This window comes from Octopus sinensis, linkage group LG2 (genome assembly GCF_006345805.1).
Source record: "Octopus sinensis linkage group LG2, ASM634580v1, whole genome shotgun sequence".
NCBI lineage: Eukaryota > Metazoa > Mollusca > Cephalopoda > Octopoda > Octopodidae > Octopus > Octopus sinensis.
The window spans coordinates 35302640-35318064 of record NC_042998.1 but is presented as its reverse complement, the minus strand read 5'-3'; positions in this window follow the sequence as shown (position 1 = coordinate 35318064).

Here is a 15425-nt window from a genome sequence, read left to right as displayed (position 1 = left end):
CCGCTTCTTAGTGAACCTGGTATATACCAAAGCACTGGGTCTCGTTATATTATGGTAAACGTTCTCGATATGGGTGTCCCAACCTGGCCTCAATATAATTAATGAAACCCATAAATGAATTAATTAAAATTATGTATGTACATGTGCAACTGGGGATTCTAGTTTTCTGCTATCATACCGTCAACCTCCACTGCCACAAAATATAATTAATAAGGATAAACATGAAATCAAGAGAGAGAGAGAGAGAGAGAGAGAGAGAGAGAGAGAGAGAGAGAGAGAGAGAGAAAGAGAGAGAAAGAGAGAGAGAGAGAAAGAGAGAGAGAGAGAAAGAGAGAGAGAGAGGATAGTCAGTTGTTAGAAAGAAAAGTCGACGAATAACAGGAAAGATATGCGACTGAGTTAATAAATTCTAACATATATACGTATGCCTATACATAACACACACACACAAACACACACGCACACACACACACACACACACACACACACACACACACACACACAAGCGGTTAACATATAGAATGAACGAGCCTACTTAGAATATCAACAAGATCGTAATCACTTCCTCTGAGGCGAAACTTAATGACACTGGATTTAATTAATTTTTCAGATAATTGGATTTAGGCTGCTCTTCCGTATAGTTCCAGTTCGTCTTCATCCATTTAATTATTATCGTTGAAAGCTTAACGTAGTTAACTGATTTATATACACGCCTGATTTTTCTGTTCATCTCTGCACTTACGATTCTGTACATAAAATATAATCGATATGAACACTTGATAAAATTAAACATACCATATGAGAAATCCAGGATGCAACCACAAGAAGCTAACTAATGAAGTATATTTGAATATACTTGATATAATATTGAATGTCAGAACGGGGATTCACTATGAAACTTAAAAGCTACTATAGTAATGTCATTATTGTATACTATACAACATTTGAATACATTTGATACAGAAGGTACTAAAGGTTAAGTGTACAATAATTGTACCATAAAAAGCACATTCTGTTATTAACTATTCAGGCTCTCTTATTCCACTAGCCGTAACCTAGTAATACACAACGTGAGAAGACTTCCGAAGAACCGATGAAAATAGGAGACAAGACAAGGAAAAATGAACCCATCAACGGGAATATTGATAATATTAAAACGGCTGACAAAGCAGGAATAGTTAATAACAGACGGGATTCGGACTCTGACACCAATATAACACGCACTGCAGTGGGTGATGGTAGTAAACTAAGGAGCAGCAGAGACATGTAGCAGGAACTATAACACAATAAATAATAAAGACAGGGAACTAGGTCTCTGTAAATGTGCTGGGAATAAAGTATGCCCCTTAAACTCTAGCTGTTTGACGAAGAACCTAGTATATAGATGCAAAGCCACTTCCGAGGGAAGGACTTACTTCTATATAGCGGCCAGCTCGCTAAATTTCAGAAAAAGACTTGCTAATCATTTAAGTTCATTTAGAGATAGAAGTAAGATGAACAACACGAACCTAAGCAAAGTAATCTGGTCCCTTAAAAATAGGAACCATAGCTATATCACAGAGTGGGAGATAATTAGTACAGCTAAACTGTATCATGCAGGAGAAAATAAACGTGAGCTTTGTATAGAAGGAATATAGCAAATCTTCACACCAAGACACAGATTACTTAATAGTACACTGAAACAGGCTTTAAGATGCTTGCATAAACATACCAAAATATTTCAGAAATTTAACGAACGTTCTAGACACTCAATATCCTACCCACAGATTGATGGGATTGGAAGGAAAGAAGCCTATTTCCACAAAACTTCACAAATACATGGATTTGTCATAACTAACCTAGGATATATTCAGTCTGTCTTCTACTACTCAGCACAAATAACATAGTACGAAAATATATGAATAACTAAAAACATTACAAGGACTACCCAACTACTACAATGCACAATGAAGCCTGCCAAAACAGCTCGACCTAATTAGATAGAATCCTGACTTCGGCCAGCAGCTAGTGTGATACCAAGCTCAACCACACAAGCTTACTAAGAGATCAGATTTCACATTCAAAACAACCTTCCATCAATTCTCTCTGAATCTTAACCAACAAACAACTAATTGTATTCAGTTCGCTTCGCGACTAGCTGGTGGACAAACACGGAATGAAGCTGTACAGAAAATTATGCCTGGTTGCATGTCCAACTGCCCATACTATATGCAGTGGAAACACGTGTAGGTCGAAATAACCATAAAAATATGCTGTATGAAATTGTAAAATAAAAGGTAACAAATTTTGAGGATGTACAAGTCTCCATATTCTATATCGTTATAATTATTGTTATATATATATATATATGTGTGTGTGTGTGTGTGTGTGTATAATTTGAAATTTACAGGAAAATAAAAGACGAAGACAGGTGTATAAACAACAAGCAGGTGTTTTAGTTTGACGCATGGGAAAGTGAGAAAGTCTTTTAGGTTTCGAGCCCACGTTCTTCAACAGAAACGAATAAGAGAAAATAAACAGAGAGAGAATAAAAAGCCTGTAGATTTAGCGATCAAGCATAGCGACTGATTGGGCGGGGGAGGTTTGACAGGAGAGGCAGAAAGAAGGAGAGATAATAAAGTATTGGCGATCAAAAAACGAAGGTGCCCGAGCGTATGTGTGTATATGAGAATTTGTAGCGACTTTGACGTGGATGTGCGCGCGTGTAAGTGAATGCCTGTGTATATATGTATGTGTGTATGTGTGTGTGTGTGTGTGCGTGCATGTATGTAATACGGTTAGTAGGAGTATTTTGATGATATATTTGTAACTGAGGAACCTGCAGATTAATCTTCATGTATTGAGAGAGGTGAATTAGTCATTTTAAACAACACTAAAATTAAAATGCATTCAGTTAGTTTACTCTTTTACTCTTTTACTTGTTTCAGTCATTTGACTGCGGCCATGCTGGAGCACCGCCTTTAATCGAGCAACTCGACCCCGGGACTAATTCTTTTGTAAGCCCAGTACTTATTCTATCGGTTTTTTTTGCCGAACTGCTAAGTGACGGGGACGTAAACACACCAGCATCGGTTGTCAAGCAATGCTAGGGGGACAAACACAAACACACACACACACACACACACACACACACACATATATATACATATATACGACAGGCTTCTTTCAGTTTCCGTCTACCAAATCCACTCACAAGGCATTGGTCGGCCCGGGGCTATAGTAGAAGACACTTGCCCAAGATGCCACGCAGTGGGACTGAACCCGCAACCGTGTGGTTGTTTAGCAAGCTACTTACCACACAGCCACTCCTACGCACAATAAAAGGGAAACTGAATCAAGCGTTGTGTTTCTTTTTTAGTAGCAGCATAAGAATATGGTAGATCATTACTTGCAAACTAATAAAATATTCTTTTTTTTCATCGATGTTTTAAAGATGTACAATCGGAGAAAGAATGGGATATTTGTTATCTAATACAGTATTTCGGAATTAATTCTTTATCGCTATTAATTAGACAGTATTTTCTCTAACGAGCGTGTTTACTATAAGTTGCTTCTACAAAGCAACTCATTGTATAAATCAACATTTTAAATTAATGTGACAGTAAATTCTGTTTATATAAAATTTAATTATTTTAAGACGCGTTGTGTAGGCATCAGTAATACAACTGAAGAAAGTAAATTTATATCACGATTAAAGATTCACCCGTTAGATTCGATGCCCAATTTTAGACTTTTAGTTTCCCTTTTTGTTTATTTTCCATTCCTAAATATATTTCAAACCAATTCTAGATTACGCTGATTCTTTAAAATAAGTTACTATCATTGTCTATATTCAAATTTCGATTTATTGCGTATTTGCTTTCATACCTAAATATGAAAGATAGCATTTTATTCACTTTTCTTTGTTATTTCCGCCTTTTATCTCTATAAAAATTGTCATCTGATATCGTACTTTTCTGAGCTTTCTCTTTTTAGTGGATAAAAAAATTATATTTTCCTTCTTTCTATTTAAATTTCTGTTTATATCTATCCAATTCTTATAAATATATATTTCCAGTCAATCTTAAAACATTCACCAAAATATACGAAGAAAGACTGTTTCTTGCTAAGGATTCGACCAACTCAGGAACTCTTTATTATGCAAACGCATCGATACGTTGTAAATGTATTAGAATATTACTAAAAAAAAATCATCCATACATCTAAAGAGTTTGTCTACATAGAATTCTGAAAAGATTAAGAATCTATAGAGCAACTTCAAACACTGATATTTTTTTAAAACTGGAATGATGAAAAATTACTTATAGTAAAATCTGGATTTCAATAACTACTTTACCAAATCTGGCAGTAGTTATTATTTTGGCTTTTCCAAACTTTGTTCGATTATATTCTTACTTTTTCCATATAAGCAAAATTGATTGCAAAAACTTTGTTAGAACGATTGAGTGTTATGAATATTTTCAACAGACTTGTAACACATTTTTATATATTACAAAAAACAGAGACAGAAGCGATAAAATCTTTTCGCATTTCATGAAGAGAAGAATTATGTCTGTTAATTCTCTTGAAAACTTTTCTGAAGCATTTTAGATTAAATAATCAGGTTATACCATTAAATTAAACAGCTTCTAATTAATTGCTGCAGAAACTAACAAATCATCCGAACGACAAAAGGTTGAAAATGATATATCGTTATATGTTTTATTCCCCGAGAGAAAATTATTTAAAAGCAATAATTGTGTTGAAATTGTTCTTTTTAGAATAGGATTCCAAGCGGTAATTTTATAATTTATCGTTTCGGGCGGCTTATGTGCGAATATATTTTAAATGTTGATATATTTTCAATTAATAATATACAAAGTAAATTAGAAGAAAATATCAAATAATTATAGTTATATAAATTATAGTCAGAACAATATTGTAATGGTCAACATAGGTTTTTCAACAAACTTATAAATCTCATGTAAAGCATTCGGTGTCAACATTAATGTTAATAATTAGCCATCTCTGCATCATATCTCATATGAATATATCGTCGAAAGACAAATTACTGCAATATTCTTCCAGATATAACATCTCTGATGGGTGTAATGTGTTTACAAATGTATGTGTGTGGACATCAGTGGGAGATGAAAATCAATCCCAGTAGTGGCTTGCAAAAACGCCAAATGCACATGAATGACGTGTATTCGCAGCCAGTCTGACTAAACGAAATTTGTTACCGATGCATAGAAAACAGTGAATAAAACATTTTGTATTATTAGAAACCGTCCAGCCGAATAAAAACCCGATATATGCAATAGGAAGCAGTATTAGTTTTAAATAATCATCTCGGTATCATACAACATGGTTGAAAGTTAAATTGCTGATGAGGCTCAAGTTGGCCGACATGCCAATGGCGAACTCGATAGCTGCTTCTTGCACGAATTTTGCTTCCCACTTATGTATATTGTATTTCTAAACACATCACATCTATGATAGATGATATCATCTCTATTATAGATGTAATCAAATATCTGGTCAACAAGAACGTTATTATAAACATTCCATGGGTTTAGTTAAAAGTAAATCTGCGGAAAAATGCCATTACCTTATCAATGAATGCATCGTTAGTTTAAATTTACTGCAAGCTTTTTTTCGTTTCCGGACAGGATGTAAAACATTCTAGATTCAAGAATACATACCAAATTTTCTTGGAATATGTTAAGAAAGTAATATGCTGAAAAATCTTCTAGAAGCTTTATTCAGAGACTAACCAGGAATAGTCTTCTTCATATCCGTAATATCTTCAATATGCATCTCCCATCCCAACTGCTTCACCTCAAAGTAAAAATGAAATGAATTAAGAATTGAAAATTTGATTTTTATGTATGTTTTCCTTAACAGTTCTTCGGATTGGACATCAACTGGTTTACGGTTCCTTGCTCACAATGATCACATCTCCGCACCGTATGATCTATTGAAAATTATTATTCCTAAGAACCTGTAACATTCCACTTCAGATATCGGAAAAATAACCAAGTGAGTAGCAATTTTTGTTTTGAGTATCAGTTTTGTTTTTGCTTGTATTAACTAGCTTGATATGCTTATGTCTCCGTTTACAGCTGATCAAAGTTCAGTTTGTGTACCATTATCAAGCAATCAAGTCATTTCCCTTAGCTGTTCTATCATGAAGTTTTGGGATCACAATCTCAACAGTCCCTTCATTGATGTTCAATGTTCTGGGTTTAATATTAAATCAATATTTGTTGTGGATTTCTCGTACTCATCCTGCCCTCTCACCTCATTCTAGAGTTTTCTTTAGAATGACACTGAATCTCCTTGGGAACGAGCTGCTTTGATTTTTATGGATTGTTCTCTCGTGTCTCTCTAGATTACTGATTGGTTTCCATTGAATTTCTTCTTAATCATTTTACTTTCAGCATCTCTCTTCTGATATCAGAGTTTTCAATGACAACTTTAATATCTCCAAACATTAAAAAAAAAAAAAATTTTTCACTCTTTGTTGGTGGAGACTATATTGGTCTTTTCGTATGTGATAAGCTACACGATATGACTGAAAGTTTTCCGAAGTGTTTCGAACTTAGAGGCTTCCGTAGTTTTTCAAACTGATAGTTTCCCGAATATTGGAGAACCTTTTCCCTGTTTTCAGCAATGGCACTTTTTTTTTATTGTTTCGCCTTTCTTTCATCTGTATCACCAAGGTGTAGAGCCTTCCCTTCTTATTTTTGCAAACTAGCGCTTGTTCATATGCCCTATCATATAAACAAGCGCTAATTGGAAAAAATAAGGAGGGAAGGCTCTACATTGTAAATAAATCTCCTTCGCTTTTGTTAAACGTTGTTAGAGTCAGCACACTTGCCTTTTTATTTACTCTTGTCAGATGCTGTCTTTTATGAAGAAGTAATCTTCTCTCGAAAAATTTCATTGAAAATATCTTTGAAATGTTTAAACACTTCGTTCTGTCAATGAATGGAATATTTTTATATTTTTACTGTTGTTACTAAATTCACTTACAGCATGTTGGCAGTCAGCTTGAGTGTGTGCCAGCATAAAGCGGTAAACTTAGTTGCCAAGCATCCTAAGAGTAGCAGAGATCATTGTTGAGACTATGAAACCGTGACCAGCAGGAAGGGGCCCAGCAGGCATTCTGACTGCGTCCGCACGCAGGGATTACCCCCACATCTTTGAAGAAGGTCTTAAGTTCAATTCAGATGGTTATGTGAAGCTGTTGGAGATTGTGGCCAATCCCTGGCTGGAGAGGATTGCTGCTGGAAGGCTATTTATGTGGAAGAAGAATTCGGCTCTTTACCATACCTCCTGAAATGATAAGTGGTGGTCGGAGAATTTCTACGACTTTACCAGCTCCAATTTCAGGCTCCTAATTCCCCGATTGTAATCCCATAGACAACTATGTGTGGGACACAGTTAAAAAAGATATCAACTGCTCTGCCTGAAATACCAATGCCAATTTGATGGTCAGAATCAAGCAGGTGTTCGGAGAATGTCCCTGGGAAGATAGTGAGGAACACATGCACTTGGCTCCGGAGCCATCTGGAGACCGTGGCGGAAGTTTAGGGCGGCTACTTTGAGGAAACTGTTATCTCCCGACCATAGTCCAGTTGGTATATTTTGATTTGTAAAATACCTTTATATTTGGATGGGATATCGTGTTTTCGTTTCCTTTTATGCAAACTGTCAAATTTAACCTGAGCACCCTGTACATTATCGCAGTAACTGCTATTGTAAGTTACACGATCAAATTCCTATCTCGATGGAATGGGGTTGTAAAATCTACAATAATTGAACCCAGAACGCAATGTATGGCCAAAAATGTAATGAAACAGATTTTTCTCATTGATTTAAAGATAACGAATGCCGCGGGCTTTTATACATCAAATTAAATTTAGAGAAGAAAATAATAAACACGTATTTTGACGGAAAAATTCATGTAAAAGACTTTCACACAAAACGTAACACATGATGTTAGAAAGACTTCTTATTAAAACAATAGTACAACAAAGTATTTCCAAAAAAGTTTAAACCGAAACGTGAAGATTAAGAAATAACTCTACGAGGATAATGTATTTGATAACGAAAAGAAAAGAAAATGTTATCGATTTGAAGTCGTAACGCAGTAAAAATCTATTCAAAATACATTTTTTGTTGTTGTAATAAGCAAGAAATTAACAATAAAACACAATACCAACTTGAATTAACCCTATAATGCCCAAAAGGATCAATATGCAAGAAAACATATATTGGATATTTTCAGCTTATTTAAGAGGAAAGAATATGATTTATCTAATACATAAAATATTCTTAAATATATGGTTTCGCCTGTTTCACTCCTTTCCCAGCGGATATGTTCGATCTTCGCCTCAAGGTTTTGCCGATCGCATCAATCCCAACGCTTAATTCAGCCTAACACGTATTTTATCGATTTGTATCATTAAATTACGAAACATAAAGGAACATAGCGCGTATAACAGAAACATAGATACAAGCATACAAATATTAGACACACACATATAGACATGTACGAGATCTCTTCAACGATGGAACTGACAACTACTTTCATCTAATTATATTCTTTAATTCTTCGACGGTGGGGTTGGTAACTACTAATATCCTTTATTAAGGATATTCCTTAATTCTTTCCTTCTGAAGACGGTAACTTTGATATAAAGGGAAATCTTTGTTCTTGTTCAGTGGCCTATGCACAATATGCACAATTATTCTAGAAACAATTGCCTCATTTCTTAATCCCTTACTTACTCTAATAACTCTGCAATTTTGTTTCAATTATAAATTACATGCTCTAAAGTGATACGGCATATTTGCTTGTTTATTCTTTCATTCTAATATACATATATATTTACCCGCTCAATAGCCATTCATTACTCAACTTATAGCCATTCATTACTAGGACACTATAACACCACTTTTGCTTTAGTTGAAATTCAAGGCGGAGATTTAGTGGTAAACCAACTCGATCATTCATCGTACATATCTATTACATTATGTCATTAGACGGAATTTAAATATATAACACACACACACACACACACACACACATGTATATATATGCATATATATGTATATATATATGGATGTAATATATATGTATATATATATATATGCATGTATATATATATATATATACATGTATATATATATGTATATATGTATATATATATATGCATGTATATATATATATATATATGTATATATATATGGATGTATATATATATGTATATATATATATATATATATATATATGTATATATATATATGTATATATATGTATATGTATATATGTATATGTATGCATATATATATGCATATATATTATATATATATATATATGTATATATGTATATATATGTATATATATGCATATATATATATGTATATATGTATATATATATGTATATATATATATGCATATATATATTTGCGCATATATATATATATATATATATATATATATATATATATTGAAAAAAGAGAAATGAACAATCCAGCGAGAAAAGTATTAAAGATAACCGTTAACAAATTTGGATGTATAAACGCCCTCGGGCAAGCTGCATGTGCGAGTACACTCACTCATACAAGCATCCGCAAAAACGTGAGCATACGCACACGTGAGGTTTGATTTGTGCAAAAGTACATTTATATATCTGTAGGCATCTCGAGAGTCGTTCAGAAATTCTATTAATGATCTTCTCGTTAGTCCACAGAATAGACAGGGATTCCTCGGAGCAGAGACGGAATCTCCTTGAAATTATATTCTATAGTTTCGCGTATGGGCCAATTAATGCTGTACTTCATTTTATCTCCATTCATTCACCATACAAAATCTGCCAAAGATGTTGAATGTCTTTTATTGATTATCTTAAAGCTGGCAACATGGTCACGATAACATTTCTTAAATGAATCAGCCGTCTGCCCAATGTAAACATACGGTCCTCCCCTTGTGTACACGGTTACATTTATATACAAGATTTGTACTCATACAGAGATTTATCAAAGGACATTTTGATTTTTCTCTGCATGAGCATTTATTTGTATATAAGGCAGTCCCGACTCTATTTACCGGCGTTGTTACCGTGTTAGCTGAACCATAAGTATTTCTACTACTACAAATTGGTTGTAGTTGGTGTTTATCATTGCAGTTTATATCTCTTTGGTTGGTATTTAGATGCGCATGTTCGTTATATCACGTAGGTGGGTTATTGAACCATTGCCACATTTTGCTATTGTTTATATATATATATATATATATATATTATATTATATATATATATATATATATATATGAATATATATGTATATCTATGTGTGTATATACATATATCAATATACATATGTATATGCGTGTATATATATATATATCAATATATATATATGTATATATATATGTTATATATGCGTATATATATATATATATATATATATATATATATATATACGGTTAAGTAATTGAGACTCTAGTGAATTCTAAAGAATTCACATGAATATGGTCCTTAACTAGGATGCACCGGAAATCTATATGGTGTTAACCATACGACAAGTGGGGTGATTACAAATAGGAAAAAAGCAACAAGAATGGATTAAAATCTCGGTACGATCGTTTCGTGAATACATCTTTTAAATTACGTCATAAGGCTGATAGCACTACTCTTTCTAGTAAAATTTGGGAACTAAAAAACAATAATATCAAATATAACCTTAATTGGGAATTAGTCAGAAGAGCAAAACCCTATAAAAATAGCAGAGTAGGCTGCCAACTTTGCTCCATGGAAGCATTTGAAATACTAATGTATAGAAATAATGGAGAAATTCAATTAAACAGCAGAATTGAACTTGGAAACTCTTGTATACATGCTCGGTTTAAGACTCTTAAATATTTTAAATGATATTTTAAATCATATCTCAATTGATAACTGTATACTGGAATCATTTTACATAAAATTCATTTTGACTTACATATCACTCCTACATAGTATATTATATATTTAACTAGAATGATAAGTTCTAACTAGCTATGATTATAATTTTTTCTCTCTCTGATGGTACTATTTAATACTTATTGACTTAAAATTTTTGATTTATTTCTATTAGACCATATTATTAAATAATTAAATTTTGCTCTATTTTTATCTCCATTTCTTAGTCTATTTTTTATCCCTTTACAAATATTAGTTAGTTAAATCTATTAATTTCTTTTACACTTTAAAAATTAATTCTGCTAATCCCAGATCTATCGTAGTGTATTGTGATGTGATATAATATATCAAAATAATATAATATAATATAGTGTAGTGTATTATAGTATTGTATAATAATAATATAATTGTTTAATTTCATTTAAAAACAACCCCTTTTTTCTTTCCTTTCTAATGACCTCTTTGTAACCTGACAATCTATTAATAGTAACATTTATAAATAAAGAAATAAATTGTTGACCTCAGTTCGAATTTTGTTCTAAACAAACTTAGACTTTTTTGTTAGTATCAAATTGTGCCCATCCCCTTAACTTCCCCTTTCCTTTCTCTTTGACAGCTTAAATAGCAGTAACTGATTAAATTCCTACCTCCTTCCTCCTCTTTCTGTGATTCTTGAAAATTTCATTAACAACCTGAACCACTACAATATAAGACTGCCATTTTGCTTCTCATTCGGATTCCCTGATATTTTTGCATGATTGTACCCTAAATATCTCCACAAAACTGGATTATGAACTATAAGGACATACACAAATTTTGTAAGTTCAAGACTTTTTCATCGGATCTCCAAAAAATCGAACTTATCTGCGATTCTTGTAAATTTCAATAACAATCTATTCCTCTACACGATATGACAGTCACTATGCTTTTACTCAAACTTTCCTCTACATGATATGGCAGTCACTTTGCCTCTTACTCGGATTTTCAGAAATTTTGCATGACTGTATCCGAATATTTCTTCATACAACTTGATCAAATATTCAATATGAGCTATATGTAGACATGCATAAATTCTATAGGTTTAAAACCTTTCATCGGATCTCCATGAATCGAACTTTCTTCAATGCAGTTAATCTTACAACCTCTTTTGTATCTACCCCTTTTGATGTTTGGGAATTCTCTGATATTTTTTCGGCTGACGAGTACGAGCCATCTGTATTCACTGCATTTTTTGTAGCTTATTAAAGATGTCCTCGTACGAAACGATCGTACCGAGATTTTAATCCATTCTTGTTGCTTTTTTCCTATATATATATATATATATATATATATATATATATATATATATGAGGGTGAAAAGGAACACACGAGTTGATATATATGAAAAAACAAGTCAAAATAGAAAATGCTAAAATAATTTTATAAAGAACATTTCAGTACCGGTTTCGGTCATTTTGAGACCTTTTCAACTGTAACGATTAAATAATTAAATTTGGAAAAATTAAAAGAAAAGTTTTTTTAAAGGAATATTTGTATAGTGTTCAAATATAAGTGGTATTTGCCTTTCTCTGTCTCCCTTGTTTGCACTTGTGTGTTCGAGGCCGTTGTGAATGGCCATTCACAACGTTCGAGGCCATTCACAACGGCCTCGAACACACAAGTGCAAACAAGGGAGACAGAGAAAGGCAGAATGCCACTTATATTTGAACACTATACAAATATTCCTTTAAAAAAACTTTTCTTTTAATTTTTCCAATTTAATTATTTAATCGTTACAGTTGAAAAGGTCTCAAAATGACCGAAACCGGTACTGAAATGTTCTTTATAAAATTATTTTAGCATTTTCTATTTTGACTTGTTTTTTCATATATATATATATATATATATAATATATATATATATATATATATATATATATATATATATATATATATATATATATGTATATATATATGTATATGTATGTATATATACTTACACACTCATGCATATTATTCTTTAACAAAAATAATGTTGATAGTGACCTCGAAGTTTCGACGCTGCTTAGTCTTCATATAAGTTTGTATACACACGCACTCGCACGCGCACTCGCACTCGCACGCGCACTCGCACTCGCACGCGCACTCGCACGCGCACACACACATACACACAGACTCACACACTAGATGCTGGACGAGTTGAAGTTCTTTTTTATCAAAAGAAAGAGTTGGCTGCACATCGCTCCCTCAATTCCTCACAATATGCCCAATGGCAAAACTAAAGCAAAGCCTTTGTGAGGATGCAAGAACTTGCTCTGATAGCTGAAAGGGTCGGTTTTATTCCAATTTCTTCCATTTTCATTGGTACACTCATCGACTCCTCATAATGTTGTGAATTTGTTGGCAGTCATTCAGATTCGGTTGCATACAATTGGAGCAGCACATATATGGCTTATGTAAAATCTATTTTGTAAAAATCAAAAACATTATGAATTTAGCAAACATTATTATGTGCATATAAAAAGGCAGGAAGGACAGTCCTATGAAGTTAAATGTTTTCAATGTATTCTATGCCTCACAAGAAATGCAAACACTTACATACAGGTGTGCACATGAACGCACAGTGGAGGCACATGGCCTGGTGGTTAGAGCAGCGGACTCGCGATCAAGGGATCGCGGGTTCGAATCTCAGACCGGGCGATGTGTGTGTTTATGAGCAAAACACCTAAGCTCCAAGCGGCTCCGTCAGAAGGTAACGGCGAACTTCTGCTGATTTTTCGCCACAACTTTTTCTCAAACTTTCCTCCTGCATCTTACAGCACACATGCGACGGATCGGCGTACCGTCCAGGTGGGGAACCTATACGCCAAGGAAACGGGGAAACCGGCCCTTATGAGCCAGGCATGGCTCGAGAAGGAACAAACATGAACGCACAGACGCACTAACGCACACTAAAGGAGATAGTTTTTTTGATTTACTGGAACTCTCTTCAGTTCCAGACCAAAGTAGAACAAATGCTTGGTGGCAGTTTGGATCAGTTCCAAATAAGAAAATGTGATAATCTGAAGAAACATCATATTCTCCACAATCGATATACAATTGAAGAAACGGCAGTTCTTTTCCCTGCAGGATAAAGTACAGTTATGTGCACTTGTATCTGCGCCAATAGGCGTTATCAGCACAGCGTTTGTCTCCCTTAGCTCCGGCAGACGGGATCCTTAGAGACATCAACGGCCGATGGAATTTGCATAAATGAAACGACAATGCACTAAGGGGAACAACTCTCAGTCACCAGTGACAAGTTTTAGACAGATAGGAATACATTAAATAGCGTGCAAGATTTCATATATATATATATATATATATGCAAAATAGTATGTGACAATTATTCAATAGCCAAGATAAAACTCTGAGTTTCGGATGCCGAGGTGGAAATCCACAACACCATCTCTTCGGTTATCTGGCCATCTGAAAATCGCTATGAAAAAAGACCGTTATACAAATTTCCCTTTGTATAGCGGTCTTTTTTGATAGCGTTTTTCAGATGGCCAGATAACCGAAGAGATGGTGTTGTGAATTTCCACCTCGGCATCCGAAACTCAGAGTTTTTTCTTGGCTATTGAATAATTGTCACATATTATTTTACAGATAAATTCCTCTATTTACACAATATTGAGGTCTCTTTCTTTTGTTATCTTACCGTTTTTTACCAATATATATATAATATATATATATATATATATATATATATATATATATATGCTCAAGGACACAACGTGTCGCCGGAATTGAACTCACGACCTTACGAGCGCGATCCGAATACCCTAACCACTAAGTCATGCGGCGCCTTCACACACATATATATATATATATATATATATATATAGCGACTGAAGAAGGGGTTTTTCCTTGTGTTAATTGTCCTGTACTCCATTTTTTGATGTTTTCAAAAAAGTGTCCAGTTCCTTTGGTTTGTGTCTATGTTTTCGTTTCCCTTTGTGTTCGACGTCCCTTTGGTGTCCTGTACTCACATATGCGTGTATATGTACATGTAGAGGTAGGTACGTACATATATGTTTATATATATGCATATGTTTTATTTCATTTATTAATATATATATATATATATATATTATATATATATATATGGTGGATTTAAGCGATGATGTAATCTATGAATGCATAAATAAAATGCTATCGAAACAGCTGTAGAAAATTTTTAGATCCCCATCTATGTTCTTTCGTACTTACGTCACTCCTGAGTCTAATCTACGGTTTATTTAGGATTTGCTACATTTAGTACCAACAAACGACAGCCTATTGCTGCTTTAGCTGAACCCAAAGTTATGATATCTAGCCAGTCCTGGCAACTTAGGCGATGATGTACCTAAATTCTAATGAATCTATGTATGTGCATGTGTGCGCGCGAGCATATGTGCATATGTGTTGTGTATGTGTGTGAGAAAGAGAGAGAGAGAGAGAGAGAGAGGTGGGG